The following is a 10,311-nucleotide window of genomic DNA, read 5'->3' as shown; positions in this document are numbered from 1 at the left end:
GGACAGTCCTCAGGCCGGGGCGCAGTTGACAGCCAGCAGCCGCCCCCAGCTGCTGCGGGCGCCTTGCCCCGCCCCCCGGGCGCGCGGGCCAATGGGCTGGGCCCCAGGGGGCAGGCCGCCGGCGGGAGGTGCGAGGCCAGGGGGCGGGGCGGCCGCGGCCGGCAGCGGCTGCTGCAGGGGTGGCGGCAGCGGCTTGGCCGGGCGTCCGCGGGCCGTGGGGGATGGGGGCGGCGAGCTCCAGACGTCGGCGGCGGCGGTGGCGCTGAGTGTTGGGCGGGCGTCCGCGTCCGGGACGCGGGATGGAGCGCCGCGGTGAGTGTGGGGCGGCGGCGGCGGCGGCTTGGGGCTGGGTCACCCGCTGCGGCCGCCCGCGAGTTGCGGTCCAGAGTACGGGCGGCCCATGCAGCCGTCCCGAGCGGAGGTGGCTCCGGGCTGCGCCAGTGACCGGGCCGGGGTCCTCGTGGCTCATGGTCCTCGGGGAAGGGTCCGAGCGGGGCGAGGGGCGCGCCGGGCGCGGCGGAAGCGGAGGAGCCGCGAGGGCGCGGGCGGGCGGTGCGCAGACCCCGCGGACCCCGAGTGGGTGCCCTGAGTGAGGCGACGCCACCCCGGCCGCCGGGGAGGCTCGACGGGCAGACTTTCCTCCCTTTCCAGGACGCCTCGAGAGCCCTGCAGCCCCTCTCCCTGCCCTGACCACACACCCTCATCTGCCTCCTTCTGGAATTCAGCGGCTCCTTTACCGCCCCCCCCCCGTCCGCGCATTGGTTTCCTGCACCGGGTCTTGAGCTGCGCCTTCCTCACTTGGAATCTTTTTGGAAGTTTGGTGGCGTTTTCTGAAGTTTCAGTCTGACAAATGCAAGGGCTGAGATAAAATAACAGACATCTCGTGTCCACATCTACCTTATCACACTTCGCCTCACCTAGGCCCAGGCTGTTTATTATTTTGGGGAGGGGGGAAACTAAAGGTAGAAAAGCACTCTTTCTATCCGAGTGCCCCCCTCTGGTGCCTTTCTGTCCCTCTCTCCACACACACCCCCCACTCCTCCTCTCTCTTCCCTCTGTAGCTGTCCCTTCACCGTACCCACCCCACACCCCCGCACCCCCTGCCCCATCCACCTTTTCCCAGCCGTGGTCTTAGGGCAGGTCTTGTGCTTTGCAAAATAGGAATTGACCGGGGCGAGGGGCGCGGGGGGGATTGCTCCTACTACGAGGAAAATATATCCCTGTGATTTTGTTTCCCTGGATGTCCCAGGACCCTGGTGCTCGGGGGAGAGCCTTCCTTTGGCCCTCCGTGACTTTGAGCCGCTCTGACATGTCCGGGATCTGTCTCGCTTTTTCACCACCACCCCTCTTTAGAGGCTTGTGAGGTTTGTTTACCACCACCCCCTACATTGGGTTTTTTGGATCTTTGACATCCTCTGTCTTCTAAGGGTGGATCTTTTGGGGGTGTTAGGAGGTGTTTTGTGAAAGTTCTAATACCGCAGTGGAGCCAGAATAGCGGAGGAGCTTGTTGTTCCACGTTTACCTTTTCCTTTCCTCTTCTTTTTTGGGGATCGACTTCACCCCCTTATTAAGTTTGGGGAAGGGGCTTTCCTCTTCAAGGAAAAGATCTCAAAATTAGATATGAAATGAATATTTAGAATGAGTAAAGAAATCACAACAAATTATGAGAATCTTGGAGATGTAGATCCCTTTCTTCAGAGATTTCTTTAGGCAGTTTGCCAGAAATGGGTACTTAGAAATGCTTCCTGATGGTAGGAGCTGTGCAGGTGAGGAAGCCTGACGCTTAGGCTTCATTAGCTTTAGGGTACAAACAGCTCTGGTCTCGTAATTCTAAGAGTTTAAGAGTGAACTTGAAGGAAAGTAAGATAGGCCTGGGTAGAAAATGTTTGAGTCCCCAAATTGGCAGGAAATAGAACTTTGGCTGGGATGAAGAAAGCACTGTTCAGCAAATCCACGTGGCGGGTCACTCCGGTTCTGCCTACCTCCCTAAAATAGAACATCCACCTAAATTATCAGCTCCTTTACTTCCCAGCTGTAAAAGCCCTTGACCTAGGAAAGTGGGCTTCTACAACCACTGCTGTTGGTGCTAGGGGTTAGTACTATGTTAGAAAACTCATGCCCAGAAGGCACCCTGGAAGGATTTTCATTCCTGTACCATTGGTGATTCATTCAGCATCCACTCAGAAAATTTACTGTGATCTCACTCTGTATTATACAGGGTCCTGTGGAACTTGCAGTCTGTTGGGTAGAAGTGGACAATTCTGAATCAATAGAGCCCAAGGCATAATACCTTGGGTTACCCAAGAAAAGTATGTTAAATATCCTACAGGAAAGTAGAGGGATAATTTATTTTCAGTGGAGGGAATGAAAAGGCTTCTTTGAAGAAGTTGAAGAAGTGATGTTTTGTGTGAGATTGAAGTTAAGAGAATGATTTTAGTAATCACAGAAGGCAGAAGGGCCCTTCTAGGCAGAGTTGCTGGTGTCCCTGATGCATACCATGATGTCACTGATCAGGTTGCATGATTCTGCTTTAAAGGCTATTTTGTTTGTTTTTAATTTCCCACCTCACCTCCGGCATCGTGATGAGCCACAACACAAAAAGACACCTTCATGTGTAAAGAAAGAAGGAGGTTTAAAAGGAAGAGTAGGAACACATTTGGGTATGATGAGGATTTTTGTGGAGGGTTTGTACTTCCTTCTTTGACTTGATTATTACTCTGATAAGCAAAAGAGCCATTTGATGTTACTGCCTCCCTAGATAAGAATTTTTCTTTTTCTTAATGTTCCAGTATTTGTTGCTGAGAAAGTTTTCAAATACCATGTTTTTCCTTTCTAAGGAAGAGGATGGAAAATGTTTTGAAAAGTATTAAGGGAGGGAGTGAGTTTGAAGGACTATTCATATGGAACTGCCTATAATTTTTTTTTTCTTTGCTGAGGAAGATTCGCCCTGTGCTAACATCTGTCGTCAATCCTCTTCTTTTGGCTTGAGGAAGATTCACCCTGAGCTAATATCTGTTGCCAGTCTTCATCTATTTTGTATGTGGGTCGCTGCCACAGCATGGCTGCTGATGAGTGGTGTAGGTCCACGTCTGAGAACCAGGGTTCCAAAGCAGAGGGTGCCAAACTTAACCACTAGGCTACCAGGCCAGTGCTGGGAACCTCCTATACTTTTACTTATAATTTATTTATCTAATATTCATTGAGCACCAGTGTGTTATGAGATTTTTATACACTTTGAGTTTTGACAAATGTATACACCCATGTAATCACTACCATAATTAAGATAATAGAGCATTTCCATCACTCCGAAAAGTTCCCTCATGCTCATTTAGAACTCCCCCAACCCCCACACCACAACCCTTGTCCCCAGGCAACCATTGAGGCTTTTTGTTACTAAAGATTAGATTAATCTTTTCTAGAATATCATGTAAATGCAATCATACAGTGTATATTCTTTGTGCCTGACTTCTTTCATTTAGCATAATATTTTTGAGATTCCTCCATGGTTTTTGCTGTATCATGGATATTTGTTGTTAAGTAGTAGTCTACTGTAAGGCTATATATCACAATTTGTTTATCCATTTATCTGTGGATGGACATGTGGGTTGTTTCCAGGTTTTGACTATCATGGAAAAAGTTGCTATGTACATTTGTGTACAGGTTTTTGGGTGAATGTATGTTTTCATTTCTTTTGGATATACAGTCATGTGTCGCTTAATGATGTTTTGGTCAACCACAGACTGCATATACAATGTAGTCCCACAAGATTATTGCCATATAGGCTAGGTGTGTAGTAGGTGATACCATCTAGGTTTGTGTAAGAATACTGTATGATGTTTGCACAATGACCAAATTGCCAAAGATTTCTCAGAACGTATCCCAGACTTAAGTGATGCATGGCTGTATAAAAGAGTAGAATTGCTGGGTTGTATGGTAAAAATGTATGTTTAACTGTATAGGAAACTGTCCGGATAATTTTCAGAGCGGTTGTGTACCTTGTGTAGCAGCAATGTGTGAGTTTCAGTTGCTCGACATCCTACCCAAATTTGGTATTTCAGTCTAGCTAAAATTAAGAATTCTAGTAGATATTTAGTGGTATCTCATTGTGGTTTAAATGTGCATTTCCCTGACAGTAATGATGTTGAGCACTATTCCATGTGCTTATTGGCCAGTTGTGTATCTTCTTTTGCGAAGTATCTGTTCAAATATTTTACTCATTAATTTATTGGGCTGTTTTCTTATTATTGAGTTGTAGGAGTTCTTGATATAATTTGGATACAAGTCCTTTGTCAGATATTTTCTCCTAATTTGTGGCTTGTATTTCATTTCTTTTTTTTTTTAATTAATTAATTAATTAATTATTTGTGAGGAAGATCAGTCCTCAGCTAACAACTGCCAATCCTCCTCTTTTTGCTGAGGAAGACTGGCTCTGGGCTAACATCCGTGCCCATCTTCCTCTACTTTAGGTAGGATGCCGCCACAGCATGGCTTGACAAGCGGTGCATCGGTGCGCGCCCGGGATCCGAAGCTGGGCCGCCAGCAGCGGAACCACTACGCCACCGGCGGCCCCTGTATTTCATTTCTTAACAGTTGTCTTTCAAAGAGTAGAAGTTTTAAATTTTGTTGAAGTCCAGTTTACTGATGTTTTCTTTTATGGTTCTTGCTTTTTGGTGTCTGTCTGAGAAATTGTTCCCTAGATTTTCTCTCATGCTTTCTTTTAGAACAGGGATCCTCAAAATTTAGAATTACAATCTTAAAGGACCAGATTGTAAATATTTTAGGCTTGCAAGCTATAGCACCTCAACTACTCTACTCTGCTGTTGTAGCTCAAAAGCAGTTATTGACATACATAAACAGTTGGGCATAGCTGTGTTTCCCCAAAACTTTTATTTATAAAAACAGGCAGCTGTCCCCTCTGACTCCTGAATTTAAAAGACAGATAGTTTTAGGTTATATGTTTAGGTCTATGATACATGTTGAGGTGATTTTAGGGTACGCTGTGAAGTAAGGATTGAGGATTATTTTTTTCTCCTATGGATATCAAGTTATTTCAACATGATTTATTGAAAAGACTACCTTTTCCCCTATTGAATCACTTTGGCACCTCTTGAAAATCAGTTAGCTGTCTATATGTGGGTCTATTTCTGGACTCTTTTCTATTCTGTTGATCTCTGTCTCTCTTTATACCAGTATCACACTGTTTTGACTACTGTAGCTTTATAATAAGTCTTGAAATCAGGCAGTGTTAAGTCCTCCAATTTTGTTCTTTTTCAAAATTGCTTTGGCTATTCCAGATCTTTTACATATTTATACACGTTTTATACTCAGCCTGTCAGTTTCTACAAAAAATCCAGGAGGGATTTTGTTTGGGATTGCTTGAAACTAGATCAATTTGAGGGAAATTAAAGTCTTAACAGTGTTGAGTCTTCCAATCCATGAACACGGTATACTTGTCGATTTATTCAGTTCTTTAATTTCTTGCACTAATTTTTTGTAGTTTTAAATTTAGGATCTTGCACATGTTTTGTTAAATTTATTCCTAAAAATATCTTGTTTTTTGATGTTATTGTAAATGGTATTAGTATCTAAAATTTCAGTGTCCAATTGTTTGTTGTTAGTATATAGAAATAAAATTTATTATAGTATATTGATCTTGTGTTCTGTGATCTTGCTGTATTCATTTATCAGTTGTAGTAGCTTATTTATAGTTTCCTTAGGATTTTCTCAGTATGCAAACATGTCAGCTTGGAATAAAGTGTTTCACTTCTTCCTTTTCTTTTTTTTTTTTTAAATTTAATTAATTAATTAATTAATTTTTTTATCCCCCAAAGCCCCAGTAGATAGTTGTATGTCATAGTTGCACAGCCTTCTAGTTGCTGTATGTGGGACACGGCCTCAGCATGGCCGGAGAAACGGTGCGTCGGTGCGTGCCTGGGATCCGAACCCAGGCCGCCAGCAGCGGAGCGAGAGCACTTAACTGCTAAGCCACGGGGCCAGCCCATCACTTCTTCCTTTTCAATCTGAATGTGTTTTATTTCTTTCTCTTGTTCTAGTGTGCTGGCTAAGACGTTCTTCATTAACAATATTGATCCTTATCTTAAGGGGAAAACATTGTCTCTTTCATCATTAACTATGATGTTAGCTGTAGATTTTTTGTAGATGCCTTTTATCAGGTTGAAAAAAATGTTTTCTATTCCTACATTGCTGACTGCTTTAATCATGAATGGATACAAAATTTTGTCAGATGCTTTTTTTGCATCTATTGAGATGATCATATGGTTTTTCTCTATTGAATATTAAACTAAGCTTGTATTCCTGGGACAAACCCTTCTTGGTCATAATGTATTATCCTTTTCATATATTGTTGTATTTGACTTACTAATACTGTGTTAAGAAATTTGGTCTGTGGTTTTCTTGTAATGCCTTTGTCTGGTTTTGGTATCACGGTAATGTTGACCTCATAAAATGAGTTGGGAAATATGCTTGCCTCTTGTGTTTTCTGAGAGTTTTTGTAGGATTATTTTATCTGGTTCAATAGATTTTATCAGTGATGCCATCTGGGTCTGCAGTTTTCTTTGTGAGACGTTTTAAATTATGAATGCAGTTTCCTAAATGCGTATAAGGCTATTCAGATTTTCTATTTTTTGTGTTAGGTTTGGTCATTTGTGTCTTTCAAGGAATTTTTCCATTTCATTTGAGTTGTTGAATTTATTGGCAAAGTTGTTTGTGACATTCCCTGCTACCCTTTTAATATCTGTAGGGTCTGTACTGATGTCCCTTCTTTAATTTATGGTATTAGTAATTTGTATTTTCTCTCTTTACTTTTTGATCAGTCTAGCTAGGTTTTTATCTATTTAATTGATCTTTTCAAAGAACTAGCTTTTAGTTACATTGATTTTTCTTTGTTGTCTATTTTCTATATCACTGATTTCTGCTCTTGCCATTATTTTCTTCCTTTTATTTACTTTGTGTTTAATTTGGTCTTTGTTTTCTAGCTTCTTAAAGTGGAAGCTTAGATCATTGATTTTAGACCCTTCTTTCTTTTTAATAAAGCATCTAAAGCTATATATTTCTCTAACCATTGCTTTTACTGTGTAACTTACACATTTTGAAATGTTGTGTTTTCATTTTCATTCAGTTGAAAATACTTTCAAATTTCCTTTGTGGAAATTTGACCCGTGGATTATTTAAAAGTAATTTACAAATATTTGGGGATTTCCCAATTATCTTACTGTTATTGATTCCAAATTTGATTTTATTTGGGTCAGAGAACATACACTATATGATTTCAGTCCTCTTAAATTTACTGGGAACTGTTGTATGCTCCCATATATACTCTTAGTGAATATTTTATGTGCATTTGAAAAGAATGTGTATTCTGCTATTGTTGGGTGGAATTTTCTATAAATATCTATCAGGTCAAGTTGGTTGATAGCATTGTTCAAGTTTTCTATATCCTTACAGATTTTCTGTTATTTGTTCTATCAGTTAATGAGAAAGGATTGTTGAAATCTTAACTGTCATTGGGATTTGTCCATTTTTCTTTACATTTTTGTCACTTTTTGCATCATATATTCTGGAGCTCTATATTTAGATGCATACACTTTTAGGATTATGTCTTTATGATGAATTGACTCATTTATCATTATGAAGTATTGTTCTTTATCCTTGGTAAAACTTCTTGTCTGATATAATAGAGTTGCTTCTGCTTTCTTATGATTAGTATTTGCATGGTGTATCTTTTTCTGTTGTTTTACTTTCTTTTTATTGAGGTAACATTGGTTTATAACATATAAATCCAGGTGTACATCATTATATTTCAACTTCTGTATAGACTACATCGTGTTCACCACCAAACGTCTAGTTGCCTGTTTTACTGTCAGTCTATCTGTGTCTTTATATTTCAAGTCTGTTTCTTTTCTTTCTTTTTCTTTTTGTGAGGAAAATTAGCCCTGAGCTAACATCTTATGCCAATCCTCCTCTTTTTTTGCTGAGGAAGATTGGCCCTGGGCTAACATCTATGCCCATCTTCCTCTACTTTACATGGGATGCCGCCACAGCATGGCTTGACAAGTGGTGCGTCGGTGCACCCAGGATCCAAACCTGCGAACCCCGGGCCGCCGCAGCGGAGCGTGTGCACTTAACCACTATGCCACTAGGCCGGCCCCTCAAGTCTGTTTCTTATAGGCAATATGTAGTTGAGTCTTACTTTTTTATTCAATATGACAATCTCTGCCTTTATAGGGGTGTTTAGAGTATTTATATTTAATGTAATTATTATATGATTGAGTTTAAGTCTATTATCTTGCTGTTTGTTTTTAATTCATCTCATCTGTTCTTTGTTTCTTTTTCTTCTTGTCCTGCCTCTTTTGGATTGATTAATTTTTCGAAATTCCATTTATGTCCACTATTGGCTTACTAACTGTACCTCTGAAGATTTTAATATGCATTTTAACTTATTATACCTTCAAATAATATTATGCTATTTCACATGTAGTGTAAGAACCTTACTGTATACTTTCATTTCCCTCTTCCCTTATTTTGTGCTATTGTCATACATTTTACTTCTGTATGTTTTGTAAATGCCATAACACATTGTTTTTCTTTTAAATATCATTTTTTTAAAAAAAGAAATGTACAAAATAAGGGTTGTTTTGAAGCTTCTTTGTGGTGAGTCTAGAATACCATTTTTTTTTTTTTTTTGAGGAAGATTAGCCCTGAGCTAACATCCGATGCCAATCCTCCTCTTTTTGCTGAGAAGGATTGGCCCTGGGCTAACATCCATGCCCATCTTCCTCTACTTTGTATGGGATGTTGCCACAGCATGGCTTAACAAGTGGTGTGTTGGTGCACGCCCGGGATCCGATCCTGTGAACCCTAGGCCGCCGAAGCGGAGCCCACGCACTTAACTACTACGCCCCTGGGCCGGGCCGACCCTCTAGAATACCATTTTTATTAGGGCTAGGTTAGATGTACTACTAACACATGTCCTTCTGGGATCTATCCTTGAGTGTTCAATAGGTCTCTCTACTCTAGCTGGTGAAAACTCAGAGGTCTCCCAGCCCTGTGGGAGCCCTGGGAATTGTTCAGCTACAGCTCCCTGGACATTCTTTGCCCATCCTTGTGGAGTTTCGCCCTACACATGTGCAGCTTTGTATTCAAAGAAGAAAATTAAGGAATTGCCTATGCAAATTTCTGGAGCTCTTCCTCTGCCTCCCTCCTTCCTCTCTGGTACTCTGTTCTACAGATTACAGCTGCCCCAGTCTCCTTGAACTGTAATCCTTGTCTCCTCAACTTAACAAAAGTACCACGCTCTGCTTGGCTTCCCTCTTCCTGTGCCATGGTCTAGAATGTGCCTCCAGGCAGAAAGTTGGGGCAGTTGTAGGGCTTATATCATTTGTTTGTGATCCCATCTCTCGGGGATCACAGTCCTGTGCTGTCTGTAGTCCAGTGTCAGAAAACAATACATTGGAAGGGCAAATCTGGTCTCATTTATTCCTGCACTTGATATATGTAAAATTTCAAGGCTTTTTTAATCTAGAGATTTTATTTCCATCCTTTACCTTGCAACTTATTTGTTTGAGAAATTGTGTTGTTTGCTTTATAAAATGGCTCACAGTTGAGATTTTGCTGAGCGCATTCTGTGATGTAATTTAACATGTTCCTCTGTCTTCTATCTTCTATGTTAGTCATAAAGTGGTAATTGGATCTAGAGTAGGGTTTCTCAGCCTTGACACTATTGACCATGTTGGGCCAGATAATTCTTTGTTAAGGGTGGAGGTGGGAGGTTTGGGAAGTGCTCTCCTGTGCCAGTAGGATGTTTAGCAGCATCCTTGGCCTCTACCCACTAGATGTCAGTACAACCTCCTCCCTAGTTGTGACAATACAAAATGTTTCCAGACATTGTAAAATGTTTTTAGATCCATATTCTGTTATGAAAAGTAGGCTACCTAAACTACAGAATCAACTTCCGGAATATGAAGACCGCTATCTAGCAAAAATAACAATACTGACTATATTAACACTGCAGAGAACACATGAAAAAGATTTTACCAGTATGCAAGTTGAGGCTTCACAGAATGGCTGACTCAAGAACAACATTATAGAGGATGTGAATTTCTGTTTGAGAAGGAAAAAGTACCAGAGACAATAATAATATAAAATGGTAAAAACACAAGTAGTTTCTTTTCAATTATATGTTGCTTCTGTAAATGTTTTTCTGCAACTTGTTGAGCAACATTTTAAGATGTTGGACTTTGACAATACATATACAGATGGTTTTACTTTTTCTTGTTTTTGAACACTTTACGG

General features: G+C 41.3%; 1 protein-coding gene across 1 annotated transcript in view; it reads left to right on the top strand.

Annotated features, from left to right (window-relative positions):
- Nucleotides 1–232: 232 nt before the first annotated feature.
- ARHGAP29 (Rho GTPase activating protein 29) overlaps nt 233–10,311 on the top strand; it is a 73,076-nt gene continuing 62,997 nt past the window's right edge. Inside the window, exon 1 of the mRNA XM_058538569.1 lies at nt 233–312. The gene's annotated coding sequence lies outside the window, so the exon portion shown is untranslated. The remainder of the gene's footprint in view (nt 313–10,311) is intronic.

Source organism: Diceros bicornis, chromosome 4, assembly GCF_020826845.1.
Source record: "Diceros bicornis minor isolate mBicDic1 chromosome 4, mDicBic1.mat.cur, whole genome shotgun sequence".
NCBI lineage: Eukaryota > Metazoa > Chordata > Mammalia > Perissodactyla > Rhinocerotidae > Diceros > Diceros bicornis.
This window is presented reverse-complemented; position numbering and strand designations above follow the sequence as displayed.